The sequence below is a fragment of the Calonectris borealis genome, chromosome 20 (assembly GCF_964195595.1).
Source record: "Calonectris borealis chromosome 20, bCalBor7.hap1.2, whole genome shotgun sequence".
NCBI lineage: Eukaryota > Metazoa > Chordata > Aves > Procellariiformes > Procellariidae > Calonectris > Calonectris borealis.
The window spans coordinates 8,177,051-8,193,830 of NC_134331.1; the positions used below are offsets into that span (position 1 = coordinate 8,177,051).

Here is a 16,780-nt window from a genome sequence, read left to right on the forward strand (position 1 = left end):
CAGGGGACCAGTGCAGTGGTTTCAACTCTCTGCAGCACTGGAGCTCTGGCAGGTGAAAAGAGGAGCTGTGTGCAGTGGGGCTGGTGCCCCTCAGCTCCCTCTTCGTTCCCGACTCTTAGCTGTGCTGGGAGAGAAGCAGCCTGTGATGAGATCCTGGGGGAGCGCCAGGGGGAACAGCACAGAGACGCCACGGCCAAGCCTGAGGCACATGCTCTGCCCTGGTGAAAAGTCCACCAGTCCAGCGTGAGTGACTCCTGTCCATACGAGCTGGTGGTATCCTTCCAGAATGTGAGGGGAACGTGGCTGGTGACAAATTAATCTCAAAGTCAGGCTCAAGTCCTTTGGAGGCGCTGAGCCACTCCGGGGTCACTCTCCCATGTCCCTTCCTGGGAAGGAGGGTGGGGCTCTGCTCTCCAGTCATTTTCCGATGTGAACGCTGAGATCCATTTCCCAAAGGTCCCCGGAACTCAGCCTAGCTGTTGGGAGAGTGGACCAGTCCCAAAAGGCAAAAGCTGGAGGCTGGCTCCTTCTCTCCCGTGTCAAACAGTATAAAAAGGTGTAGGCATCAGGAGGAGGAGCAGGAGCCGGAGCAGGAGCTGGAGCTGAAGCAGGAAGCGGAGCAGGAGCAGCAGGAGCAGGAGCAACAAGATCAGGAGCAGCAGCAGCGGCAGTGGCAGCAGTGGCAGGAGCAGCAGCAGCATGCTGACGAGGTGGCCGAGTGGTGAAGGCGATGGACTGCTAATCCATTGTGCTCTGCACGCGTGGGTTCGAATCCCATCCTCGTCGGTCAGCCCAACAATGGTCAGGGTTTCTGAACGTGAGGAGCTTGATGTGTGCCCCCAAGTAAGTCTTTGTTTTGAGAGGAGAGTTGCCTGAAAAGAACTTGCAAGGTTTTGAAGTGGCTCAGGGCACACCTCAACCTCTTCTCTCTTCCACGTAGGCAAGAGGAACAAGAAGGGAAAGGAGGAGGATCCAGGGAACTCACAGGACGGTCAGCCTCTCCTCAATCCCTCAGAAGATGATAGAGCAAAACATCCTGGTGATCAGCACCTGTGAGCAGCGTGCCTGGACACACCAGCATGCAAACAAAATGCGAGAAGAAGAGACTGGGGTTTGGCCAAGGGGCTCAGAGCTCAGAACGCTGCTGACCCCACCTCCCTACCCACCGCCCCCGCCAGCCTCGCATATCCCTAAGGCCTGCGAGCCAGGTAAAGGGGACCACTGCCCCCACAGCCAGCCCAGTTGGGTCTGAATCCAGAGGGAGAGTTTGTGGGAGATGAGAAAGGGGCTGCCTGCTGCGGAGAGGTCAGCTTCTTCATCGGCACCTTAATCTCACCCGGCCAGCCTCAGGGAAGAGAAGAAGAGCAGAACTCTTTCTCATCGACAGATGAGCTTGGTTGGCAGTTTGGACAGCCCAGAAGGATCCCCTTCTGTTCGGTGGCCGCTGAACCCAGAAGCCCAGCAGAGCTCAGGCTGCCACAGCTCCATGCCCCCAGGCCCAGCCAGCAGCGAGGCTGAGCATGCCTCCCAGGAGGCACACATACACACACGCAGATCCATGCCTACAACCTGTATACACATGGCCGACCACACCGATCAACCCAGGCAGTGTGCACTGACTTGCATACCCTCACACGCTCCACTTGCTGACACGTTATTTCCACTCACCCTGGTCTGTCCAGGTGCCGGCACCCCAGACAAACAGTGCCAAAGACCTCTGGACCCACTCCAGTGACAGGCACCACCGAGACAGGAACCACCGTGACCTGTGGTTTCACTCTAGTTGCTGGTGCCTAGACTTCCACACACGCACATACACACAGAACAGAGAGCCTCTCGACAGGGAAAATAGTTAGGAATAGAACTTAAGAAGAACACACGACACGCTGCACGGTTCAGAAGCCGAGCATGGCCAGGCAAGCATCCTGAACAGCAGCCAATTCTTGAGTGACAGCCATGTTATATCCCATCTTCCCTCTAGTTTTCTCACGTTTCTTCCTCCCACTACCACCCTGAACCCTCCCTTCCCCCACCTCTGGTTCCTCCCCCAAAATATCCCATACTGAGTCTCGTGCTGTCCTGTGATGCTCTTCCCCTGCACTCACCACAATTTTCCAGGCCTTAAAAGCCGCTACAAAGAGGACGCAGACTCTCTCTCTTGACAAACAGCCACATGGAGAGGACGGGGAGCAACCAAGAGAGGTTTCGCCTTGATGTGAGAAAGACATTTTTTACAGTGAGAACAATCATTCAGTGCCACAACCTCCCCAGGGATGTGGTAGAGTGCCCGTGACTGGCGGTTTTCAAGATACGATTGGACAGGGTGCTAGATAATCACATCTAGGCTCCCTTGCCCACAAAAGGTTGGCCCAGAGGATCATTTGACGTCCCTACCAATCGGGGCGATTCTATGATTCTGTGAATATTCGGGCTTTCTTCATACGTTGTTTGAAGCCCCAGAGTGTACACCGATGGCAGGGCCTTGGGAGCCTCTCCTTCTGTAAAGAGTCCCTGCTGTAAGCAAAGCAGCAACAGGGACATTCAACAGAAAATTTGGGCTTCCTTTGTACTTTGTTTTGTGGCTTTTGAGGTGCGCCGATGAGTCATGGGGCTCCTTCCACAAGAGCTCTCAGCCCAACCTGGCCTTGTCTCCATTGCTATGGGATGTCAGGGGCGAAAGACGAGGTGCTCTCAAACCCAGGAACTATGGAGAAACCCGTAGTTTGACCAAGGGAGGAACTCTTTTGGACACTCAGCTGGTTGGGATTGGAGCAGAGGGGAGAATGAAACATGACTCTCTTGCAAAGCTGATGCCCAATGTCTTTAATGAGAAAATCAAAGGAAAACGGAAAAGACGAGAGCTTAAGCAATGCATTTGGGAGGTTGAGTAAAGCTCAGAGAAGTGCTGCCATCTGAAGGAAAACCTCCACGCCAGGGATGCTTCTTTTCCAATTCCCCTCCAAGGCTCTGGCAATCATGCATCACCCAGACCCATTGCTACGGAAGGAATAGGAGGTAGTAGTTCATGGGGAGCGTAAGGCAAAGCAGAGCAAGACGGGGAAAGAGAGAGGCTTCTTTGGGAAGAGACGGAAGGCCAGCGCAGGGCCCTTCCTCCAGGTGGGAGCTCGCCTCCTCTGCAGACCATGGCCGCGCTCTCAGGGCCGGCTCCAGGGCTTTCCTCGAGGCTCCTGGCGCTCGACCACGGGCATGCAATCCACGGGTTTCAGCATAAGAGATTGCCCCGCCCCAGAGGCCCACAGAGCCCACGGCCCAGACCAGACCACCCAAAACCCCCCAGGCCCAGGGAGCCCCCAGAAGCGATGGGCACGCTGCCAGCACTGAGGGAGCTCCCCACGGCAGCCGACGCGGTGGATCCCACGGCTGTGCTCTGAGGGAAGGAGCTGAGGATTGGGCCCGGCAGCGTCACCATCACTGGCGAGGGCTGGATCGCGACGCTGGAGTCGGCGCACCGGATGACGCATGGCTCGTTGCAGCTGTTGGCAAGCGGGGTTGGGCCGCAGGTGGCTGGCAGGCACGGGCTGTAGCACGACATGTCTCACGGAGGGAGGTGACCCTGCAAGACCGGGAGGGAGCAGAGGGCATTAGCTGCCGGGCCTTTCAGACCCCCAGCTTGGCTCCTCTGAGAATAGGCAGTGCCTGGGTAGGGCCAGATCTCCCTGGGAAGTTCCTTTCCATGCCAAGAGTGACCAAAGCCGGTCACTGCACTATGGATGGGGAGGAAGCAGCTGGTGACCAGTTAGAGGGTACTGGTTGTCCAGCCTCAGACTTCAGCAGAGCCTCTGCTACAAAAGAGCCCAACTGACTCCCTCTCAGAAGGGCACAAAGCCTTCCCTCTTCCCTCACCATCTCACCTCCCAGAAGAGGGAAGCACAGTGTGTTTTCAAGCCTGGACCACGCATCAGAAGGACCACGCACAGAAGGGAAGCAGTCCCGCTGACAGAAATCCTACCAGCAGGAAGAGAAGGAGTGAGTTCAGACTTACCAAGTTCACCGTGGAGAGCAAGGGAAGAGATGTGGATGGAAGAGCCTGGAGTGGCACAGGCTTTTTATACGGTGAGCCAGGGCCTCAGGAGACTTGGAACACACCTTCTTTGTGAAGCACGTTAACAAACAGTAATTTGAGGCTTGCAAAGCACAGCCAAGAGGTGAAGAACTTGTCTCTTTCACCTGAAAGGTCTGGCTTGTATTTCCCTATTGGCTGAGAGCACAGTGATGCATTAGATGCTGGCTCCTCAAAACAACGGTCATTTGAGGTCCCACGCCAGTTCGCAGGGAAGGGTTTCAGTAGCTCCAGGCCCTGTGGGGGGGTTGTGCACATCCTTGCCGGGGAACGTGACTGCCACTCTCAGTCAGACCTTCAGCTCTGGAGCACTCCTGACCAAGGCCACTCACGTGGGTCTCCTGTTGAAGGGCTGCGGCTGACCCTGAGAAACACAAGGCCCCGCAGGGCCATGGAAGGGCTCGGCAGTCAGCCAAGCCCCAGCTGGATGCCTGCCTGGCCAAGGGACACGGAAAGGAGGGGACTCAGATCCCCAGAGGGATTGGAAGGTGAAGGCCAAAGAAGGACCCTCTGTGAGATGGAGAGAAGCGCCACTGTGTGAAGGGATGGGAGCACTGGGACCATTCCTAGAGGTGGCCAGGTAGCTCTGTGGTGGCCTGAAAACAAAAGAAAAAAGGGGAAGGGGAGGGAAAAAAAAAAGGTCTTGTTCTATGGAAATCTGTCAGTTCTCATTCTCAGAATTCTCGTTCTCAAAGTGGGTAGTCAGCCCCAAGGGTGCAAGGTCAAAGTGGCTGAGGAGTAAACTCGCGGGCATTTGACTGAGGGTGCTTTTCACTTTCGGTTGCCTTGCCAGCCCTGGGAAGGACGTGTCCTCCTGTGGCTGCAGTTCAAAGCAGAAGGCAGCTTGCGGAGCAAGGATGGGCCTGTGCTGTCCGCTTCCTGCCCTCGGGTGTTACTACACGCCTGCTGAGACAGGTGGATGCATGTGCCCTCTCCCGCTGCCTCAGCTTTGCTCAGGCGCAGCAAATGCCAGGCTCCTCATGCGGTAGAGGAATGCCTGCCCTCCCTTCTCGCATCCAGCAGCGGGGCAGGATGGCAGGCCAAGGAGGAGAGCAGCCCAGCGATGGTAGTCACTGCCTGCTGTAGCGGGGCTCTGACAGGCTGTGTCATGCTCCTGTCTGGTGGCAAAGGAGGCTACGTGAGGAGCAGAGTGTCTGTCCTGGCGTCTGCTCCTCTTTGCACGACCTCTCAATTGCCAGAAGGGAGAGCAGAGAGGGAGGAGCAGCAAGGCTGTACTCAACTTCTCCCCTTACCCACCGCAGCCTTTGGCATTTGCTGGTGCACATCAGTAGTTTGAGCGCTCATCCATTAGCGCACCGGCCGAGAACAGAGCAGCCATAGGGCAGGCTGTCCCATTTGCGGAGTTTCCCTTGGGGCTGGTTCCTGCTGGCAGCTTCCCCCACGGAGATTGCTGTGGGCAGGCTGTGCCTCTTCTGCGGGGCTGGGCCACCTCTCAGAGGGCCACATCTTGGGGCTTTGGGGGCTGGAAGAGATAGGCAGCCACTTCCCTGCCCTTCCGTTGAGGACACGCTGGGCTTCGAGTGCGTCGCATGTTCCTCACAGAGCGTCAGAGCCTTTCAGGAGGGAGCATCACTGGGCTGCTTTGTCAATGCACTTCCAGTTCCACCTGGAAAAGGGGCACGGGTGGCTGCCTCCCACCCTGGCACCATACTGACTCCTGGGACCTGTTTCTGCCTGTACGGAGTGAGCACGTTTCTGCTGTGAGCTGCGGCACTGGGTCGACCGTCCCGGCAGGATGGCACAACAGCCCCAGAGCATGGCCCTGCTGGAAACGATAGCAGAAGTGAGACAGAGTCATCAATCCCTTGCAGGAGAAGACAACATCCCCCTTCCAAGGCCCTTCCCCAAAGCGGCACGGCCGCCCGGGTGGCCCATCTTCCCAAGCGGCATGGGCAGTCAGAGGCTTTTTCCAGGCCGCTCTCAGGGCTGGTGACACGCGCCTGGCCTTTGAGCTCCCCCCACACCTTTCCAGACTGGCACAGTCTCCTCTGTGTCTCGCAGGGTAGCAGGGAGCACCATCTGGTGCCACTCAGTGGCTGCAGCCTCCGTCCGGTGGTCTGTCACACCGGTCTGTCAAAAAAGCAGGCTTCCCAGGCCCTGGACACATCCGGGTGTGTCGTGGTTTCACCCCAGCCGACAACTAAGCACCACACAGCCACTCGCTCAGCCCCCGGTGGGATGGGGGAGAGAAGCGGAAGGGTAAAAGTGAGAAAACTCGTGGGTTGAGACAAAGACAGTTTAACAGGTAAAGCAAAAGCCGCCCACGCAAGCAAAGCAAAACAAGGAATTCATTCACTACTTCCCATCGGCAGGCAGGTGTTCAGCCACCTCCAGGAAAGCAGGGCTCCATCATGCATAACGGTTACTTGGGAAGACAAACGCCATCACTCCAAATGCCCCCCCCATTCCTTCTTCTTCCCCCAACTTTACATGCTGAGCATGACGTCATATGGTATGGAATATCCTTTTGGTCAGCTGGGGTCAGCTCTCCCAGCTGTGTCCCTTCCCAACTTCTTGGGCACCTCCAGCCCACTCGCTGGTGGGAGAAGCAGAAAAGGCCTTGACGCTGTGTAAGCACTGCTCAGCAATAACAAAAACATTCCCGTATTATCAACACTGTTTTCAGTGTTTCACTGATTTCTCAAATCCCAAACATCACCTCATACTAGCTACTGTGAAGAAAATGAACTCTATCCCAGCCAAAACCAGCACAGGGCGGCAGCTTGCCTCCATTTGGTCTGTGCTCCAGAAATGTCCAGGAGTGGGAATGTCAGGGCACGTCCGTACTGTCCTCCTTTGGCTGCTGTTTCACCAAGGAGCATGACAGGATTTCAAGGCGTCACCAAGGGGTTGGGCAAGATGCTAACAGCCATGACAACACTGCACAAAAAGCTGCATTTCTGCAGGAATGCGGACATGAGGTTGCGCCTAGGGTGCTCTGCACGCCTGAATCCATTTCCCTCAGAGCCCCTGATGCCGGTGCATGGATGATTCGCACCGCGGTGGAGCTGAGGTCTCTCATAGAGCCTCAGCACTTTTTGGTGACTCACGGGTGACTCTGAGGTGGTCTGCTGGTGCCACCTTGCAATTAAAGGGCCCTGAGTGTGCCAATCCGTCCCGGAGCCAACCCGTCCCGGAGCCAGGGAAAACAAGGCAGACCCCCTGGGTCAGTGACTTCAACAAGCCACTTGGCAACGATGCAAAGGCGAGTGTTGTTTGGGAAGACTGTGCTGAAGCAAACAGGTCCACTTGGTGATGGCTCGCTGTCAGGCATGAGTCAGCAGGCTCCTTTGTTGTTTTCCAGGGCCACGTTGAGCCGTTGCTTCTCCTCAGGAGAGTAATGAGTAAAGTCCTGGCAGGCAAGGCAAGGGCTGTGCAGTTCCCAAAGAAAACACTCTGGCCTTTCCTCACAGAAGACAACAGCTGAACTGCTGGGCTCCCTTTGCATGGCTGGAAAGTGTGTGCATCACACCCGAGGCCCGAGGGGAGCAGAGATCTGCCACCGAGTAGCCTGATCCACTCCAGCAATGGCCTCAGTGTCCCCATCCCTGCACACAACGGGGTTTCTCTCCAGACCGCAGGAGGGCTTTGTTTGACCATCACCTTCCAATCACCCCGGGGGTCTGAGCCTCCTCCGTTCTCTGTCCCTCAGCGGAACTGCCATCCTGCAGAGGCTTGGCTGGGCTCTGAACAACTCCATAGCCTGCAGGCACCAGTGTTGCTCAGGGTCGGGCTCAGCCCGTCAAGGAGGGACCCTTCTGAGTGGCCTTCAGGCATGCTCCACAGGCAAAGTCCTAAGTAAGCGGTGGCCATGTTCCCCAGGAAGGGCAGGACACGCACAACACCTGCTCATGGCCTGAATCTGTTGCAAGGCTTCATCAGCAACTGGAATGAGGCCTCAAACGAGTGTTGGTCTGGGGAAGAAACGTAATTGCTATCAACAAAATCACTTTGGTGCTACCCAGGATGAAAAGGGAGCCAAGCATTTCAGGCAAAGGAGGCACGTCTTTCATCTACCAGCAGAGCTTTGAGAAGCCAGAACTGCTGTTTCTCAACATGCTTCATGTTTGTGTCATTTTTCACCTCCCCCAGGGCTCTGGGCCGCAGTATAAAAGTGTGCCCAACTCCCAGCTCCTCTATCCTCTCCTCGTGCCTTCCTCTGCTCTGTGAAGTTGGTAAGTCTCCGTTCACTTTGCCTCTTGTCTCCTCGGTTGGCAGGACAGTTTTTGTGGAGAGGGCTGCGTGCATTTTGCCTCCCTTGTCCTCGGTGAATGGTTTAGGATGTGAAACAGGGCATTGGTTGGTTGCTTTGCCAGCCGCGGTTCTTTCCAAGGCTCAGGACGTACGGCCAGCACTCTCTAACCAACGACCGGGCACTTCCTCCACCATCCGCAGTTCATGCATTATTGGCATGACAATAATGGCTTCCTCAGGAGACCTAGTCCCACCATAGACATCTTCTTCCGCAGTGGCTGCTGTCTTCAGAAGCCCTGTTGCGTTTTAGTCAGGCATGTCCCCTCCTGAGAGAAGCGGGTGAGAGGAGCCTGACCTGACAAGACCAGGGGTCTCGAGGGCGGGGGCGGAGAAGGAGAGCCGTGTGGCTGAGTGAACAAATTGATGCTGGTACAAGGGCTGATGATTGGGAAGTACACAGTCCGATGCCAAGAAGAGGGAGCCTCTTGGTCTGCAGCAGAAAAGCTTTCCCTGACTAAGGCCACAGCATCAAGGTTATGCTCAACCTGCCTGAAAAACCTGGCATCCATTTCCTCATACCGGGAGGGGGCTTACTGAGGACTCTCTCTGGGGTGCCTTCCCTACCAAATTTTCAACGGCAGCCTTCAAGGCTGAGCAGAAGGAAATATCCTCGCAGCCTGCAGACGTAGCCTTGGTAAAGGAGCAACTGGAGGCAGCAGAGTGCCTCCGTGGGGCAGGCGTGCCTGGGAGCGACAAGGCCGGCTGCCGTATAGGCTGCAAAGGAGCTTGACTTAGACAGGCGGAGCTTCCTTGTGTTTGGACGGGCGCTCTCGGGTCACCCTTCAATGGCAAACAAATACCCATCGCAGGCCCACCAAAAGGCCCAGAAACGCCCTCTGTGAAGGGGACACTGGAGGTCCATCAACTGTTGGGCCCTGCCACTGCTTCCGCCTTTGAGAATGTTTACCAAGTGGGAGGGACCCTGCATTTCATGGGGGCGTGGCAAGTAATGCCGGCCAAGTTAGCCCAGGTCCCCGTGGGTGAGACATCCCAGGCGGGTGAGAGAAGGGGTCTTCAGATACGGCAGGGTGTGACCAGGCAGCGGGGAGGTTAAGGCGGCGGAGAGGAAGTTGCATTGTGGCACCATTGCGGGCCCTGCTGCTGGACAGCTTTCTTGACTTGTGCCCCATCTCAAATCTCTCTCCGCTGAGCTCCCAGGCACTGCCTATTCTCAGAGGAGCCAAGCTGGGGGTTTGAAAGGCCCGGCAGCTAATGCCCTCTGCTCCCTCCCGGTCTTGCAGGGTCACCTCCCTCCGTGAGACATGTCGTGCTACAGCCCGTGCCTGCCAGCCACCTGCGGCCCAACCCCGCTTGCCAACAGCTGCAACGAGCCATGCGTCATCCGGTGCGCCGACTCCAGCGTCGCGATCCAGCCCTCGCCAGTGATGGTGACGCTGCCGGGCCCAATCCTCAGCTCCTTCCCTCAGAGCACAGCCGTGGGATCCACCGCGTCGGCTGCCGTGGGGAGCTCCCTCAGCGCTGGCAGCGTACCCATCGCTTCTGGGGGCTCCCTGGGCCTGGGGGGTTTTGGGTGGTCTGGTCTGGGCCGTGGGCTCTGTGGGCCTCTGGGGCGGGGCAATCTCTTATGCTGAAACCCGTGGATTGCATGCCCGTGGTCGAGCGCCAGGAGCCTCGAGGAAAGCCCTGGAGCCGGCCCTGAGAGCGCGGCCATGGTCTGCAGGGGAGGCGAGCTCCCACCTGGAGGAAGGGCCCTGCGCTGGCCTTCCGTCTCTTCCCAAAGAAGCCTCTCTCTTTCCCCGTCTTGCTCTGCTTTGCCTTACGCTCCCCATGAACTACTACCTCCTATTCCTTCCGTAGCAATGGGTCTGGGTGATGCATGATTGCCAGAGCCTTAGAGGGGAATTGGAAAAGAAGCATCCCTGGCATGGAGGTTTTCCTTCAGATGGCAGCACTTCTCTGAGCTTTACTCAACCTCCCAAATGCATTGCTTAAGCTCTCGTCTTTTCCGTTTTCCTTTGATTTTCTCATTAAAGACATTGGGCATCAGCTTTGCAAGAGAGTCATGTTTCATTCTTCCCTCTTCTCCAATCCCAACCAGCTGAGTGTCCAAAAGAGTTCCTCCCTTGGTCAAACTACGGGTTTCTCCATAGTTCCTGGGTTTGGAGCGCCTCGTCTTTCGCCCCTGACATCCCATAACAATGGAGACAAGGCCAGGTTGGGCTGAGAGCTCTTGTGGAAGGAGCCCCATGACTCATCGGCGCACCTCGAAAGCCACAAAACAAAGTACGAAAGAAGCCCAAATTTTCTGTTGCTGCTTTGCTTACAGCAGGGACGCAACAGACTGATGGATTAATGAGAGCCAATGATGGCCCCGGCTATTTTGTTAGGACAGTCTTTGTTAAGAACCCAGAAAGTGAATCCCAGGAATTTTTCATATCCACAACGGGGAGCGCCAGCAGTCTGGGGAAGGAGCTCGGCAGAGCGTTGCGTTTCCCAGGCCAGTCCTCCCTCCTGCTGTGGGCTCCTGAATGTGCCAGAGGCAATCCCGAATCTGCCAGTCCTCCTTGTTCACGTGTCTCCGCAATTGCAGGCCCATGGGGTGGGCTGGGGCTGGAGAAACTACTCGGAGTGACCAGGGTGCAAGTGGTTCTGGTCCCAGCCCCCAGGGCCGTGCACTCCTCCCCTTTGTCCAGGACAGGAATTAACCAGGCGGAGGAGAAAGAGAGGCTCCCAGGGCCCTGCCATCGGTGTCCATCCCACGGGGCGCAAACCCATACCCACCTTTCTGTTATCCAGCAGGGGCAGCAAGCCTGGCCTCTGCACCATTTCCCCAGCTCGAGGTCTGACCTTCAAGGCACAGAGAGGTCTGGGCTCAGGGGACCAGTGCAGTGGTTTCAACTCTCTGCAGCACTGGAGCTCTGGCAGGTGAAAAGAGGAGCTGTGTGCAGTGGGGCTGGTGCCCCTCAGCTCCCTCTTCGTTCCCGACTCTTAGCTGTGCTGGGAGAGAAGCAGCCTGTGATGAGATCCTGGGGGAGCGCCAGGGGGAACAGCACAGAGACGCCACGGCCAAGCCTGAGGCACATGCTCTGCCCTGGTGAAAAGTCCACCAGTCCAGCGTGAGTGACTCCTGTCCATACGAGCTGGTGGTATCCTTCCAGAATGTGAGGGGAACGTGGCTGGTGACAAATTAATCTCAAAGTCAGGCTCAAGTCCTTTGGAGGCGCTGAGCCACTCCGGGGTCACTCTCCCATGTCCCTTCCTGGGAAGGAGGGTGGGGCTCTGCTCTCCAGTCATTTTCCGATGTGAACGCTGAGATCCATTTCCCAAAGGTCCCCGGAACTCAGCCTAGCTGTTGGGAGAGTGGACCAGTCCCAAAAGGCAAAAGCTGGAGGCTGGCTCCTTCTCTCCCGTGTCAAACAGTATAAAAAGGTGTAGGCATCAGGAGGAGGAGCAGGAGCCGGAGCAGGAGCTGGAGCTGAAGCAGGAAGCGGAGCAGGAGCAGCAGGAGCAGGAGCAACAAGATCAGGAGCAGCGGCAGCGGCAGTGGCAGCAGTGGCAGGAGCAGCAGCAGCATGCTGACGAGGTGGCCGAGTGGTGAAGGCGATGGACTGCTAATCCATTGTGCTCTGCACGCGTGGGTTCGAATCCCATCCTCGTCGGTCAGCCCAACAATGGTCAGGGTTTCTGAACGTGAGGAGCTTGATGTGTGCCCCCAAGTAAGTCTTTGTTTTGAGAGGAGAGTTGCCTGAAAAGAACTTGCAAGGTTTTGAAGTGGCTCAGGGCACACCTCAACCTCTTCTCTCTTCCACGTAGGCAAGAGGAACAAGAAGGGAAAGGAGGAGGATCCAGGGAACTCACAGGACGGTCAGCCTCTCCTCAATCCCTCAGAAGATGATAGAGCAAAACATCCTGGTGATCAGCACCTGTGAGCAGCGTGCCTGGACACACCAGCATGCAAACAAAATGCGAGAAGAAGAGACTGGGGTTTGGCCAAGGGGCTCAGAGCTCAGAACGCTGCTGACCCCACCTCCCTACCCACCGCCCCCGCCAGCCTTGCATATCCCTAAGGCCTGCGAGCCAGGTAAAGGGGACCACTGCCCCCACAGCCAGCCCAGTTGGGTCTGAATCCAGAGGGAGAGTTTGTGGGAGATGAGAAAGGGGCTGCCTGCTGCGGAGAGGTCAGCTTCTTCATCGGCACCTTAATCTCACCCGGCCAGCCTCAGGGAAGAGAAGAAGAGCAGAACTCTTTCTCATCGACAGATGAGCTTGGTTGGCAGTTTGGACAGCCCAGAAGGATCCCCTTCTGTTCGGTGGCCGCTGAACCCAGAAGCCCAGCAGAGCTCAGGCTGCCACAGCTCCATGCCCCCAGGCCCAGCCAGCAGCGAGGCTGAGCATGCCTCCCAGGAGGCACACATACACACACGCAGATCCATGCCTACAACCTGTATACACATGGCCGACCACACCGATCAACCCAGGCAGTGTGCACTGACTTGCATACCCTCACACGCTCCACTTGCTGACACGTTATTTCCACTCACCCTGGTCTGTCCAGGTGCCGGCACCCCAGACAAACAGTGCCAAAGACCTCTGGACCCACTCCAGTGACAGGCACCACCGAGACAGGAACCACCGTGACCTGTGGTTTCACTCTAGTTGCTGGTGCCTAGACTTCCACACACGCACATACACACAGAACAGAGAGCCTCTCGACAGGGAAAATAGTTAGGAATAGAACTTAAGAAGAACACACGACACGCTGCACGGTTCAGAAGCCGAGCATGGCCAGGCAAGCATCCTGAACAGCAGCCAATTCTTGAGTGACAGCCATGTTATATCCCATCTTCCCTCTAGTTTTCTCACGTTTCTTCCTCCCACTACCACCCTGAACCCTCCCTTCCCCCACCTCTGGTTCCTCCCCCAAAACATCCCATACTGAGTCTCGTGCTGTCCTGTGATGCTCTTCCCCTGCACTCACCACAATTTTCCAGGCCTTAAAAGCCGCTACAAAGAGGACGCAGACTCTCTCTCTTGACAAACAGCCACATGGAGAGGACGGGGAGCAACCAAGAGAGGTTTCGCCTTGATGTGAGAAAGACATTTTTTACAGTGAGAACAATCATTCAGTGCCACAACCTCCCCAGGGATGTGGTAGAGTGCCCGTGACTGGCGGTTTTCAAGATGCGATTGGACAGGGTGCTAGATAATCACATCTAGGCTCCCTTGCCCACAAAAGGTTGGCCCAGAGGATCATTTGACGTCCCTACCAATCGGGGCGATTCTATGATTCTGTGAATATTCGGGCTTTCTTCATACTTTGTTTGAAGCCCCAGAGTGTACACCGATGGCAGGGCCTTGGGAGCCTCTCCTTCTGTAAAGAGTCCCTGTTGTAATCAATGCAGCAATGGGGACATTCAACAGAAAATTTGGGTTTCCTTTGTACTTTGTTTTGTGGCTTTTGAGGTGCGCCGATGAGTAATGGGGCTCCTTCCACAAGAGCTCTCAGCCCAACCTGGCCTTGTCTCCATTGTTATGGGATGTCAGGGGCGAAAGACGAGGCGCTCTCAAACCCAGGAACTATGGAGAAACCCATAGTTTTGGATACTCGGTTTGATTGGAGCAGAGGGGAGAATGAAACATGACTCTCTTGCAAAGCTGATGCCCAATGTCTTTAATGAGAAAATTAGCACGACATGTCTCATAGAGGGAGGCGTACCTGCAAGACCAGGAGGGAGCAGACGGCATTAGCTGCCGGGCCCTTTCAGACCCCCAGCTTGGCTCCTCTGAGAACAGGCAGTGACTGGGAGCTCAGCGGAGAGAGATTTGGGATGGGGCGCGAGTCAAGAAAGCTTCTGCCTTTGGAAATGTTTACCAAGTGGGAGGGACCCTGCATTTTGTGGCAAGTAATTCTGGCCAAGTTAGCCCAGGTTCCTGTGGGTGAGACATCGCAGGCGGATGAGAGAAGGGGTCTTCAGATATGGCAGGGTGTGACCAGGCAGCGGAAGACAAGGCCAGGTTGGGGTGAGAGCTCTTGTGGAAGGAGCTCCATTCCTCACCGGCGCACCTCAAAAGCCACAAAACAATGTTTGAAGGAAACCCGAATTTTCATAGAATCATAGAATCGCCCCGATTGGAAGGGACCTCAAAAGATCCTCCTGGCCAAGCTTTCATGAGATTTTCTAGCACCCTGTCCAATCGCATCTTGAAAACCTCCAGTCATGGGCACTCTACCACATCCCTGGGAAGGTTGTGGCACTGAATGATTTTTCTCACTGTGAAAAATGTCTTTCTTATATCAAGATGAGACCTCTCTTGGTATGCTCCCTGACCTCTCCATGTGGCTGTTTGTTAAAAGAGAGTCTCCACCCCCTTTTTAGAAGCTTTTAAGTACTGCAAAACTGTGATGAGTGCAGGGGAAAAGCATCATGGGACAGTGTAGGATGTTTTGGGGGAGGAACCAGAGGTGGGGGAAGGGAGGGTTCAGGGTGGAACTGGGAGGAAGAAACGTGAGAAAACTAAAGATGGGATGTTCCTGCACTTGCAGGGTCAAGTCCCTACCGGAGGGAGTAGTAGTCTAGGGCACTTTGGGCTAGGATGGATGGTCGGTCTCAAAGGTTTTTGCTTTTACAAAGGGAAGGGAACAGCTCTTCCACACCTCCTTGCTGTTGCGGAACCTAGCACGCATCTCCCACAGCACCAGTTGGACACACACTGCTGTGCTCCTGAGGAAAGGCCTGAGGGGGTCTGTTGTTCACTCATACACAGTCCAGCCAAGGGCAGGTCAGAGGTGCTGACCTAAGGTCGAAGTCTCTCAGGGGGGTTGGTTTGAATCCTACCCCTGACAAGGACTGAAATTGGATGAGCCTTGAGACCTTCATTTTTGCTGTGAACATTTCTGCTCACAAGGCATTTCTGGTCCCTGGGAACACGGAAAAACACATGGGATGTTAGAGGGCAGTAGACAAAAGCCCAGTGCCCTTCTGTGCTCCTTTACCGGAGCACATGAAGGAGAGACAGGCAGGCTGGAGGAGGAGGAGAGAAGGCCAGGTCCTTTCCGGTAACTGAGGGCTTGTAGCACGGAGAGGACGCAGCAGCCAGCCAGGCCTCCAAGGGGGGACTGAAGTGAAGGCAGGAGGGTCATGGTAGGGGCCAGAGAGGATCGGCCAAGTTGGGTGCTGCTCTTCAAGGTGCCTTTAGCAGGGTCCCACTTGCGAGGGCCATGTGGGCAGGGCAGGTTTCCCAGGCTGAATCCTGACACACATGCTCCCCACTGCACTAAGCCCCTTGTGGGGAAGGTGTGGAGGCCTCCCCCAATCTGTCCCAGCCCGAAGACCAAAAACCTAGGAAGCTGCTTTTCTTGTGCATCAGAGCAGGAGACGGATCTGTAGCCAACAGTGCTAAAAGGCTGCTGACACCAGGGCCAGGGCTGTGATACCTGAGCCAAATACATGCAGCACCGCTCAGGCTGGTGCATAGGGATTGCAAATCCTGAGCACTGGAGCACCAAGACGGGGGGAGACCAGATCTTCTCACCCCCAGGGATGGAGAGCCACCAAGCCCCAGGGGGGCAGACCCCAGCAAAAACACATGTCAGGAGAAGCTGAAAAGGAACGAGTGCCAGCGCCTTTTTAGAGCACTCAACCATGACTCAGGTCACAGCCTGAGAGCACCAGAGGGGAGAGGGCTCCTGCCTGGGGAGCTCAGGAGCCTGCTTGAGGGGGAAGGAGATGGGCACCACAGGCGTGCAGACAGTCACAGCAAATGGTACCGAGCCCTTCCCTGGGCCTGGAGACTCACGCCCTGAGTGCCCGAAGGAAGTAGGGAAGGAGGACTGAGGATGGTACAGGGAAGGCCTGGCTGTCCTGCCCCTGCGATTGAGCCATGGCTTTGCCACAGTCGGGGCTGTGTCAGTCCCTCCTGTAACCACCCTCCCCATCTCCTTTCCTGCTTCCAGGGATGACGCATGTGGCGATCCCAAAACACCCAGATGTGCCCTCTCCCATTGCTCTCCCCACGGAGGCCTCTGGCCCCCACAGCAACCTGCAGGGAGCAGTTCCACAGGTGCCTTGTGCATGGTGTGACTCTGCCTGATGATCTCAGCAGCTGCCCTGAGAAATCGGGGCTGGCTACTGCTGCTGCACTTCTGCACACCGTTCCAGCTTTCCAGGCCAAGTTGCAGGTGTCATTCCTCAGGTGTCAAGCCTGATACTGATCCCTTTTGTGTCTCCGTCAGCAGCCTGGACAGTGGGGCAGACAACACTCTCAGCAAGTTCGTGGATAACAGCAAGCTGGGGCAGATCCAAAAGGGCAGAAGATATGCTGGAAGGGAGGGCTGCCCTTCAGGGGGGCTTTGAGAATCCAAACGACAGGGCACCTGCAAAGTTCAACAACACAGATGTGGCATCCTGCAGTCTACTTAGAGCAACCCCATGGAATGGTGCAGGACAAAGCCAGACTGGCCAG

General features: G+C 56.1%; 2 non-coding genes across 2 annotated transcripts; both read left to right on the plus strand.

Annotated features, from left to right (window-relative positions):
• Positions 1 to 704: 704 nt before the first annotated feature.
• Positions 705 to 786, plus strand: TRNAS-GCU (transfer RNA serine (anticodon GCU)). Its single transcript has one exon. It is a non-coding gene; the product is annotated as a tRNA-Ser (tRNA).
• Positions 787 to 11,894: 11,108 nt separating this feature from the next.
• On the plus strand, positions 11,895 to 11,976 carry TRNAS-GCU (transfer RNA serine (anticodon GCU)). The gene has a single exon. It is a non-coding gene; the product is annotated as a tRNA-Ser (tRNA).
• The last annotated feature ends 4,804 nt before the right edge of the window (positions 11,977 to 16,780 follow it).